The 11,010-nt window shown below is 45.4% G+C and overlaps 1 protein-coding gene across 1 annotated transcript in view; it reads left to right on the forward strand.

Moving 5' to 3' along the window:
* Window positions 1–11,010, forward strand: part of pcgf6 (polycomb group ring finger 6) — a 38,326-nt gene that overhangs the window by 1,463 nt on the left and 25,853 nt on the right. The window lies entirely within an intron of this gene.

Below are 11,010 nucleotides of genomic sequence, written 5' to 3' on the forward strand. Positions count from 1 at the left end.
TCCTCATATTTTAAGATGATTTCAGCATAAATATCTTATGATGCAAAAAGTTAATCAGCAAAATGTTTCATACTGTTAAACAGATAATCTGGTGATTTTTGAAGGATGTTGTCCATCCAGCCATCCAGCCATCTATTTCCAGTAGTCACTGTGTGAGAGGCGGGGTACACCTGGACAGGTGCAAGATGTTGCGCCAGATAGTTATCCAAAGTTATGAGCCATAAAAAGTAAAGTAAAAGGTGTTGTCATCATTGTATGTTCCCATATAGGCTGGGCAATTAATCATCTCAGAAATTATTGCGATAAATGATAATATTGTTAGAAATTTGACAATAATTGGTAATTATTGTCAAATTTAAGAAGAAATGTTGGTTAATTTGTTTTGGGTCTAGTACTTTTGTTGACCACTGGGTGGCAGTATAAGACTGTTTGAACTGAAGGATGGATAGTGAGGGAGCGAGCAGCGAGTCTCTTTAAGAAAAATGGGAGGGAGGCCTCCTGACATGACATGGACTGTCGCTCCTTCCTTTTTTCGGTTCTCTAAATGGCGGACGCTCGGTGTGGTTTGAGCTCTTTAGCAGAGCATTTTTCACACAAAGCTTTTAACAAAAAACCAATAAATAAGTTCTCAGCTTCTTTTTGCAGAGGAAAAACAACTTTTTACATGAAGGCACAAGTTTCAACTGTGAATTTTGGAGCTTCGACAAGACGAAGAAACGATGAAGTCGATTAATGGAAATGAGGTCAATAATTTTAATTTATCATGCGATTAATTGATTTATTGTTTATTGCGACGGGCCTATTCCCATACAATGAAGAAATTAGTTCTCTGCATTTAACCCATCACACCTGAGATACACCCAGGTGGAGCAGTGGGCAACTATGTAAGCTGTCCAGGGATCAATTGGGTGTCTTGCTCAGCGACACCACGGTATGTAGGCATGGCAGGGAGTTGAACCTGCGACTTTCTGGTCCCAAGTTGGCTGCACCATCTTGGCTCCCAAAGATGTTCTCCCGGTCGGGGAATCGAACCCCGGTCTCCTGCGTGACAGCCGGGGGATACTCACCACTACACTAATGAGGATAACAACAGAGCATGGAGAAAACCAATACATGGACTATGTGAAGGAACGAGTCAACACGTTAGTTTTGATTATTTTTTTATTATCAAGGGAAAATTTATGCTCTTTTATTTGGAGGGGCAAGACCTAAACCTTGATCTAGGACCATTCTATGGGGACTTGGGACCTCTTCCAACTTCAACTTTTGAGATCCTGTTTGGTGTCCAGCTCATGTCTTTGGGCTAAGGCTAATAGCTGGTCTGGGTTCTTTTTATATTGTTTTTCAGGTTTAGAAAACAACAGTCTTTCAACAAAAGAATAAGTTAATGCTGCTGTGAAAAATCACTGCATTTAGTTGGTCCAAAACATTGACTAGTAACTCTAGAGTCCCAGCTCGTCTCTTGTTGTGAATTGACGTCAGCAGGACGAGAGCAGCCATGTTTGATTTATTATCCTAACGAAAACCCTCGCACGCATGGGAACGAATTCAAACTACAGACCGGTGACTTCAGGTGACAGTTTGAACCACCACTACGCTGCTGCATTTTTTAAATTCAAACATTCATTCACTCTGTAAAATGCAGGGACAACTCACACAAACACGCAACTAACATACATTTTTACACGACTTAAAAAAAATTTGCAATGGTGAGGCAAACCAGAGCACCTGGAGTAAACCCTGACGACAATCTTGTTTTTTGTTTTATGAGAGCAGAGGTTTTTTATTTGTCTTTTGCGTAGCACTGAACAAAGGAGTGGGGTTTCTGTCATCAGCGTTGGTAACTGGTGGGATGACGGCCATGCTGTTAAAAGCACTGAGACCAGACCGAGACAGAGGTGCAGTTTCCTGTTTGACTCGTTGTCCTTCGGTTTAGTGGAATACCTATTTAATTTCTGTTTACTCCTCTGTTTGATTTTGGTATTTGTGGAAGAACTGAGTATCTGGAAATTGAGCAGAATGAAGTGAGCGGAGGAGAGGGGTTTCCACCGTTATCTGTACTACTCAATTTTCTGTACTGGTAAGTTGTTCTGCTGGACACACCAGGTGGAGGTACTGGGTTTCTGTCTGTAATTGTAGCTTTTTGTATTTGTGGAAGAACTGGGTATCTGGAAGTTGAGCAGGTGGAAGTGGGCAGAGTAGAACAATTTCCACTGTTGTCTGTAGCACAAGCTGGTGGTAATATAATTGTTCTCCTGGGTGCAAGAGTTGGAGGAGCTGAAGTTCTCACATAGAACCTTTTCAACAAGCTGCTGAGAGGAGTGATCATCACTCAGGGAGGAGTTCTGCTCAACATTCAGGTGGTCCTCCTGCAGCCCAGCAGGACCGAGAGACCCGCTGGATCCAGGTGGACTGATCTGCATCTGCAGCCAGTTTCTTCAGGCCCACTGTGATACAGACTGCTGCGGGAGATCCTTCCTGCCCACAGCCACAGCATCTATAACAACTCTTAATGAAACCAGGATGATGAGCTAGCCTACAACATTTAATTTCCCTTTGGAATTAATAAAGTATTTTGAATTGAATTAATGCTATGGAAATATTTGTAACATAAATACTTAAGACCTGTTCTTAATAGTGTTAATACAATTTATATACTAGTTTAAGCGTGGGATATTTTTCAATCAAGACACTTAATTAACAATTTTTTAATTTCAACTTCCAAAAATTACAGTTTTGAGAAAATTAACAGGATCAAAAACCAATTTAAAACTTTACCTATTCACACAATGAACATAATTAATATGTTGCCACCTTCAAATTATCAAAGAAAACTTTTTACATAAAACTGAATAAAATCATAACAGCAGTAGTAATATCAAGTAAATATTTGTAGAATTAAAAGTTTTAAAAAACACTTTAAAACTTTGCCTATTCACACAATGAACATAAATGTTAAAGTGTTCAAAGTTTGAATATGTCCTTAGGGCTGAGTACCTTTCTAAAAGAAATACGTATCGGTACCAGTGTCGGTACCTTCACTTTGGTATCAGTTCCTGGACGGTTCTTTTTTCGGTACCAATTGTGTAATTAATATTAATTCTAACAAAAAGAAAATTATGTTACACATTACAGTACAAATTGTGAATTTTATTTTTTAACTTTGGTATTTTTCCATTCCAAGCAGTTTTCTTACATAAAAATAAACAGCCCTTCCCTGGGCTGCCACCTTACCGAGGTGGAGGGGTTTCAGTGTCCCAATGATCCTAGGAGCTATGCTGTCAGGGGCTTTATGCCCCTAGTAGGGTCACCCATGGCAGACAGGTCCTAGGTGAGGGACCAGACAAAGTGCAGCCCAAACACACCCCTATGATGAGAAACACAAATGGACCTAGTGTTCCCTTGCCCGGACGTGGGTCACCAGGGCCCCACTCTGGAGCCAGGCCTGGAGGTGGGGCACGTGGGCGAGCGCCTGGTGGCCGGGCTTTTACCCATGGAGCTCGGCCGGGCACAGCCCGAAGAGGAGACGTGGGTCCCCCTTCCCATGGGCTCACCACCTGTGGGAGGGGCCAAAGGGGTCGGGTGCAATGTGGGATGGGTGGTGGCCGAGGGCGGGGACCCTGGCGGTCTGATCCTCGGCTACAGAAGCTGGCTATTGGGACGTGGAATGTCACCTCACTGGTGGGGAAGGAGCCTGAGCTGGTGTGTGAGGCTGAGAGGTTCCGGCTAGAAATAGTCGGACTCACCTCTACGCATGGCTCGGGCTCTGGAACCAGTTTCCTTGAGAGGGGCTGGACACTCTTCCACTCTGGAGTTGCCCCTGGTGAGAGGCGCCGAGCAGGCGTGGGCGTACTAATTGCCCCCCAACTTGGTGCCTGTGTATTGGGGTTCACCCCGGTGAATGAGAGGGTGGCCTCCCTCCGCCTACGTGTGGGGGGACGGGTTCTGACTGTCGTTTGTGCTTATGCACCAAACGGCAGTTCAGATTATCCGCCCTTTCTGGAGTCCTTAGAGGGGGTACTGGAAAGTGCACCTTCTGGGGACTCCCTTGTTCTGCTGGGGGACTTCAATGCTCATGTGGGCAATGACAGTGAGACCTGGAGGGGTGTGGTTGGGAGGAACGGCCCCCCTGATCTGAACCAGAGTGGTGTTCTGTTGTTGGACTTCTGTGCTCGTCATGGATTGTCAATAACAAACACCTTGTTCAAGCATAAGAGTGTCCATATGTGCTCTTGGCACCAGGACACCCTAGGCCGCAGTTCGATGATCGACTTTGTCATCGTCTCATCTGATCTGCGGCCACATGTCTTGGACACTCGGGTGAAGAGAGGGGCGGAGCTGTCAACTGATCACTACCTGGTGGTGAGTTGGCTCCGATGGTGGGGGAGGATGCCGGTCAGACCTGGCAGGCCCAAACGTATTGTGAGGGTTTGCTGGGAACGTCTGGCAGAGTCTCCTGTGAGACAGAGTTTCAACTCCCACCTCCGGGAGAACTTTGAACATGTTCCAAGGGAGGTGGGGGACATTGAGTCTGAGTGGACCATGTTTCGTGCCTCTATTGTCGAGGCGGCTTACCAGAGCTGCGGCCGCAAGGTTGTCGGTGCCTGTCGCGGCGGCAACCCTCGAACCCGATGGTGGACACCGTCGGTGAGGGATGCTGTCAGACTGAAGAAGGAGTCCTATCGAGCCTTTTTGGCCTGTGGGACCCCGGAAGCAGCTGATGGGTACCGGCAGTCCAAGCGACATGCGGCTCGGGTGGTTGCTGAGGCAAAAACTCGGGCATGGGAGGAGTTCGGAGAGGCCATGGAGAACGACTTCCGCATGGCTTCGAGACGATTCTGGTCCACCATCCGGCATCTCAGGGGGGGAAAGCGGTATGCCACCAACACTGTTTATAGTGGGAGTGGTGTGCTGCTGACCTCAACTCGGGATGTTGTGGGTCGGTGGGCGGAATACTTTGAAGACCTCCTCAATCCCACCGGCACGTCTTCCACTGAGGAAGCGGAGCCTGGGGACTCTGGGTCAGGCCCTCCAATCTCTGGTGCTGAGGTCACCGAGGTGGTTAAAAAGCTCCTCGGTGGCAGGGCCCCAGGGGTGGATGAGATCCGCCCAGAGTTCCTTAAGGCTCTGGATGTTGTAGGGTTGTGTTGGCTTACGCGACTCTGCAATATTGCGTGGACATCGGGGGAAGTTCCCCTGGATTGGCAGACCGGGGTGGTGGTCCCCCTATTCAAAAAGGGGGACCGTAGAGTGTGTTCCAACTACAGGGGAATCACACTCTTAAGCCTCCCTGGTAAGGTCTATTCGGGGGTTCTGGAGAGGAGGGTCCATCGGATAGTCGAACCTCGGATTCAGGAGGAACAGTGCGCTTTTCATCCTGGCCGTGGAACACTGGACCAGCTCTACACTCTCAGCAGGGTCCTGGAGGGTGCGTGGGAGTTTGCCCAACCAGTCTACATGTGCTTTGTGGATTTGGAGAAGGCGTTCGACCGCGTCCCTCGGGGGGCCCTGTGGGGGGTACTCTGGGAGTATGGGGTACCAGGCCCTTTGATACGAGCTGTTAGGTCCCTGTATGACCGGTGTCAGAGCCTGGTCCGCATCGCCGGCAGTAAGTCGGGCTTGTTCCCGGTGAGAGTTGGACTCCGCCAAGGTTGCCCTTTGTCACCGATTCTGTTCATAACTTTTATGGACAGAATTTCTAGGCGCAGCCAAGGTGTTGAGGGGATCCGTTTTGGTGGCCTCAGGATTGCGTCTCTGCTTTTTGCAGATGATGTGGTCTTATTGGCTTCATCAGGTCGTGATCTACAGCTTTCGCTGGAGCGGTTCGCAGCCGAATGCGATGCGGCCGGGATGAAGATCAGTTCCTCCAAATCCGAGGCCATGGTCTTGAGCCGGAAAAGGGTAGAGTGCCCTCTCCGGGTCAGGGAGGAGGTCCTACCCCAAGTGGAGGAGTTCAAGTATCTTGGGGTCTTGTTCACAAATGAGGGAAAAATGGAGCGTGAGATCGATAAGTGGATAGGTGCAGCGTCTGCAGTGAAGCGGGCGCTGTACAGGTCTGTCGTGGTGAAGAGAGAGCTGAGTCAAAAGTCGAAGCTCTCAATTTACCGATCGATCTACGTTCCCACCCTCATCTATGGTCATGAGCTTTGGGTTGTGACCGAAAGAATGAGATCTCGGATACAGGCGGCCGAAATGAGTTTTCTCCGCAGGGTGTCTGGGCTCTCCCTTAGAGACAGGGTGAGAAGCTCGATCATCCGGGAGGGACTCGGAGTAGAGCCGCTGCTTCTCCACTTCGAGAGGAGCCAGTTGAGGTGGCTTGGGCATCTGTTTAGGATGCCTTCTGGACGCCTCCCTGGTGAGGTGTTCCGTACACGTCCCACCGGAAGGAGGCCCAGGGGAAGACCCAGGACACGCTGGAGGGACTACGTTTCTCGGCTGGCCTGGGAACGCCTCGGGATTCCCCTGGAAGAGCTGGCCCAAGTGGCTGGGGAGAGGGAAGTCTGGGCCTCCCTACTTAGGCTGCTACCCCCGCGACCCGACCCCGGATAAGCGGAAGAAAATGGATGGATGGATGGAAATAAACAAATAAGTTCCAGGTCAAAAGACCAGTTTCAAACCAGTGACACGTCAGTGTCTAATGTTCACTGTTACACACTGAGGACCTTTTCACTTAAGAGTTTTTCTTCAGAAACATCAACATGTCTGCTTACTTTGGACACAAACAAGCCCACTCCTGGCTGATGGTGTCTCCAGCAGTAGAAAATGTTCACTCCGAGGCTGTAGATGATGATTGTTGCACACACAGATACCTGGTTGCCAGTTTGGTAGCACTGACATATTGTCCCTCACATCCCACCAGCAGGTTACTGGATTCACTGAGGTTAGGGTTGATGCAGACATCTGCACCTCTGTGTCTCTTCCTGAATCTTCTCTGTGGTTCTCTGGGGTTTAGGGCTCTGATCATCTCCCTAATTGACACGAGAACAAAACATCAACATTAACATGGTTGTGTTATTATTGCTCAAAAAACATCATCTAGGCTGAGAGATAAAAGTTTAACTGTCAACATCATCCTTTACATTTTACTTACCTCCACCATGGAGCCCCCACTGTAGAAAAATGCAGCAAACTTTAACAACAAAGTTTGTGACTGTCGTGTGGCCCCCACCTTGCTTTTCTTTTGTCTGTCTCTGTCCTCGCATCTGGGTCAAAACCTCCTTTGAGGAGAACATAAACAAACAAGCAGATGATCCGATGGATGAGCACATTTTTACAAGCTAAGCTTCATCTATTACTGTCAATCTTTAGTTAGCTTCTGAGTTTAGCTAGCTACGTAGATAAAATAAATTTACACAATAACATCTTAAAGTTAGTTACATGGATTCTAGTTTAATTCACCACGATGTACGTGTTAAGCTGCAGTAACGTTAACAAACGTAAACTTACCAGCTGAAATCCCAGCCACAGCTCCGTCCTTGGAGTTCTTTGATGAAGAGGAGTCGGGTCGTTTAGGTAATGAATCAGACTGTTCAACACTCACAGGCTGACTTTAGCACTGAGAGAAGAGGATGGGAGGCTGCTGTCCTCTATCCTTGCAGAAAAACATGGAGCAACTTTCTGCTCGTAAGCAGAAAGTTACATGTGTTGTCGAAGCCGTTCGACAACATGCACTGCGCACATGAACCCTGTCTGTGGGTGTAACCAGCACCATAGACATACAAGCTGTAGGGCAGCTGTATACAGCTCTGGGTGTAAACATGTAGTCTATTTGCTATATGTCTGCGTTTTACCTGCCTTCGTGCTGAAACCACGTGACACGTTACATCCAATACCGAAACTTGACACTGAAAAAAGAGTGACGTTTCAATCCATACACCGACCGACGCAGTTTGGTCGGTGCTATAAAAGAACCTCGGTCTGGTATACAGCCCTATATGTCCTCACCTATCGTCCTGCCTGGCACCTCCTTGCAAAACCGGAAGTCCTCCAAAATGCCCAGAGCTAGAGCACCAAAACAATTAATTGAGCCACAGCTGAAATGTCTGTGGATTCATCCAACCGAACAGAAAATTGTTCACATGAACGCAGTCTATCCAGTAGGGGTAAAGAAAAAAAAAATATATATTTTTTTAAAGAATCTATATTCATAGTCCTGGCGATTCTGAATCGTTTCCAAAGGCCCATAAATCGATTTTAAATCGCATTTTTTATATTTTTTCTGCTCCTACTCCCCGTTCAGCCACCGTAGAATTGAGCCGTGTAGGCCACCGTACAGCAAGCTAGTTAGCCGGCTCCCTTTATCTGAATGGAGCCTGCTAGCATGGAGGACAGCGACATTCAACCAGTCTCTTCGTCTTTAAAAATAATTTCAGATCCTACAATGTTCTGGGGGAAGACGGAGCTTAACAAGAGCACGGTTGTTTACAAGAAGTGTAAAATAAAATTGCGGTACAGTATTTTGGAAATACGACAAAATGCACAAAAGCTGAAAGTGAAGCAGCCGACCAGTGAACTCTGCAACAAACTTCCAGGCTTCTCCAAAGGCTGCGGAGATTTCCTTCTCCATCTCCTGCTATATCACTAAGGATTTACGATCAGACAGCTCATTGGAAGGTGAGGGGTTTAGTTTTGTTTTTAATACGATGGATCCAATGTACGTTATTCCTTCATGTAGATTTTTTTTTTGTGATAAAGCAGCACCACAACTTCACCATGAAACAACAAATGGAGAAGCTCTGATGCAGCTGCAGCTCAAAGGTAACTATTATTTCTCATATTATACTAAAACTTATAGACAAGTTATACAAGAAACTTAATGTAATTTGTCTTTTTAACAGATTGAAGAGACCAGATGAGACACATCACCTAGAGCCAGTTCTAAATGATACAATTTAGATGGTTTATAAATTATAGTTCAGAAGAGGTTTTTGTGCAAACTTGCACAGGTTTTGAAATTTTGTTAAAGATTTACTAAATATGAAACAACTCCTACATGTGTCCATTTTACCACTTTTTTGTCTGTCCAAACAGGTCTCACTTGTAAATGAGTCTTTTAGGCTCAATGTGATTTATCTGTTTAAATAAAGGTTGAATGAAAAAAATATGGTTAAGACTGAAGTCTGTACATTTCATATTAGCTTAAGTTTTGAAAATATAACAAATGTTAGAGCAATATGGTGAAAAATAACTGTGAAGTCTGTATTTTATGTTGAGTTAAAAGTTAATGTACTATGGTAGGCTGAAGTCTTTTTACTTTTGTATTTATATATTTTGAATTATTCGTCTGTGATGTCCTGTTGTCCCCCGCCTCTCACACAGTGATGGCTGACATGGGCACCAGTGATACCCGTGACTCAAAAAGGAAGAAGTGGGTAAAGATGATGGATGGATGAATTATTTGTTCATAGATTTTTTATTTATTTATTTATTTATTTTGAAAACTTCAGGCAACTAAGCTAACCTAATACTGCTAATTTAAGTTACAGAATTTTATGCACTCCTATATTTTTTTCCTATTTTTGGTATAAATATAAAATGATGCAAAAAGATTTGATACAGTAAAGAACATAAAATTATGGTTTTAAATAAATGTTCGATTTGTTTACATTGTTGTTTAATCTTTTCAGCTTGTCAGTTACATACGAACCAGATTCCAAAACAGTTGGGACACTAAATAAATTGTGAATAAAAACTGAATGCAATGATGTGGAGGTGCCAACATCTAATATTTTATTCAGAATAGAACACAAATCACAGATCAAAAGTTTAAACTGAGAGAATGTATCATTTTAAGGGAAAAATCTGTTGTTTCCAAATTTCATGGCGTCAACAAATCCCCAAAAAGTTGGGACAAGTCCATTTTTACCACTGTGTGGCATCCCCCCTTCTTCTTACAACACTCAACAGACGTCTGGGGACAGAGGAGACCAGTTTCTCAAGTTTAGAAATAGGAATGCTCTCCCATTCATGTCTAATACAAGCCTCTAACTGTTCAATCGTCTTGGGCCTTCTTTGTCGCACCTTCCTCTTTATGATGCACCAAATGTTCTCTATAGGTGAAAGATCTGGACTGCAGGCTGGCCATTTCAGTACCCGGATCCTTCTCCTACGTAGCCATGATGTTGTGATTGCTGCAGAATGTGGTCTGGCATTATCGTGTTGAAAAATGCAGGGTCTTCCCTGAAAGAGATGACGTCTAGATGAGAGCATATGTTGTTCTAGAACCTGAACATAGTTCTCTGCATTAATGGTGCCTTTCCAGACATGCAAGCTGCCCATGCCACAAGTGCTCATGCAACCCCATACCATCAGTGATGCAGGCTTCTGAACGGAGCGTTGATAACAACTTGGGCTATCCTTGTCCTCTCTGGTCCGGATGACATGGTGTCCCAGTGTTCCATAAAGAACTTCAAATCGTGACTCATTTGACCACAGAACAGTCTTCCATTTTGCCACATTCCATTTTAAATGACCCCTGGCCCAGTGCAAACGTCTGAGCTTGTGGAGCTTGCTTAGAAATGGCTTCCTCTTTGCACTGTAGAGTTTCAGCTGGCAACGGCGGATGGCACGGTGGATTGTGTTCACTGACAATGCTTTCTGGAAGTATTCCTGAGCCCATTCTGTTATTTTCTTGACAGTGGCATTCCTGTTTGAGGTGCAGTGACGTTTAAGGGCCCGGAGATCACGAGCATCCAGTAGATTTTTACGGCCTTGACCCTTACGCACAGCGATTGTTCCAGATTCTCTGAATCTTTTGATGATGTTATGCACGGTTGATGATGATAACTTAAAAGTCTTTGCTATTTTATGCTGGGTAACACCATTCTGGTATTGCTGCACTCTTTCTGCGCATCAATGGTAAAATTGGTGATCCTCTTACCATCTTGGCTTCCGAGAGACACTGACACTCTGAGAAGCTCTTTTATACCCACTCATGTTGTCAATTGACCTAATTAGTGTTAAATGGTCTTCCAGCTGTTCATTATATGCTCAATTTCCTTTTGCCAGCCA

The sequence above is a fragment of the Nematolebias whitei genome, chromosome 1 (genome assembly GCF_014905685.2).
Source record: "Nematolebias whitei isolate Nwh7 chromosome 1, NemWhi1, whole genome shotgun sequence".
NCBI classification, from domain to species: Eukaryota; Metazoa; Chordata; class Actinopteri; order Cyprinodontiformes; family Rivulidae; genus Nematolebias; species Nematolebias whitei.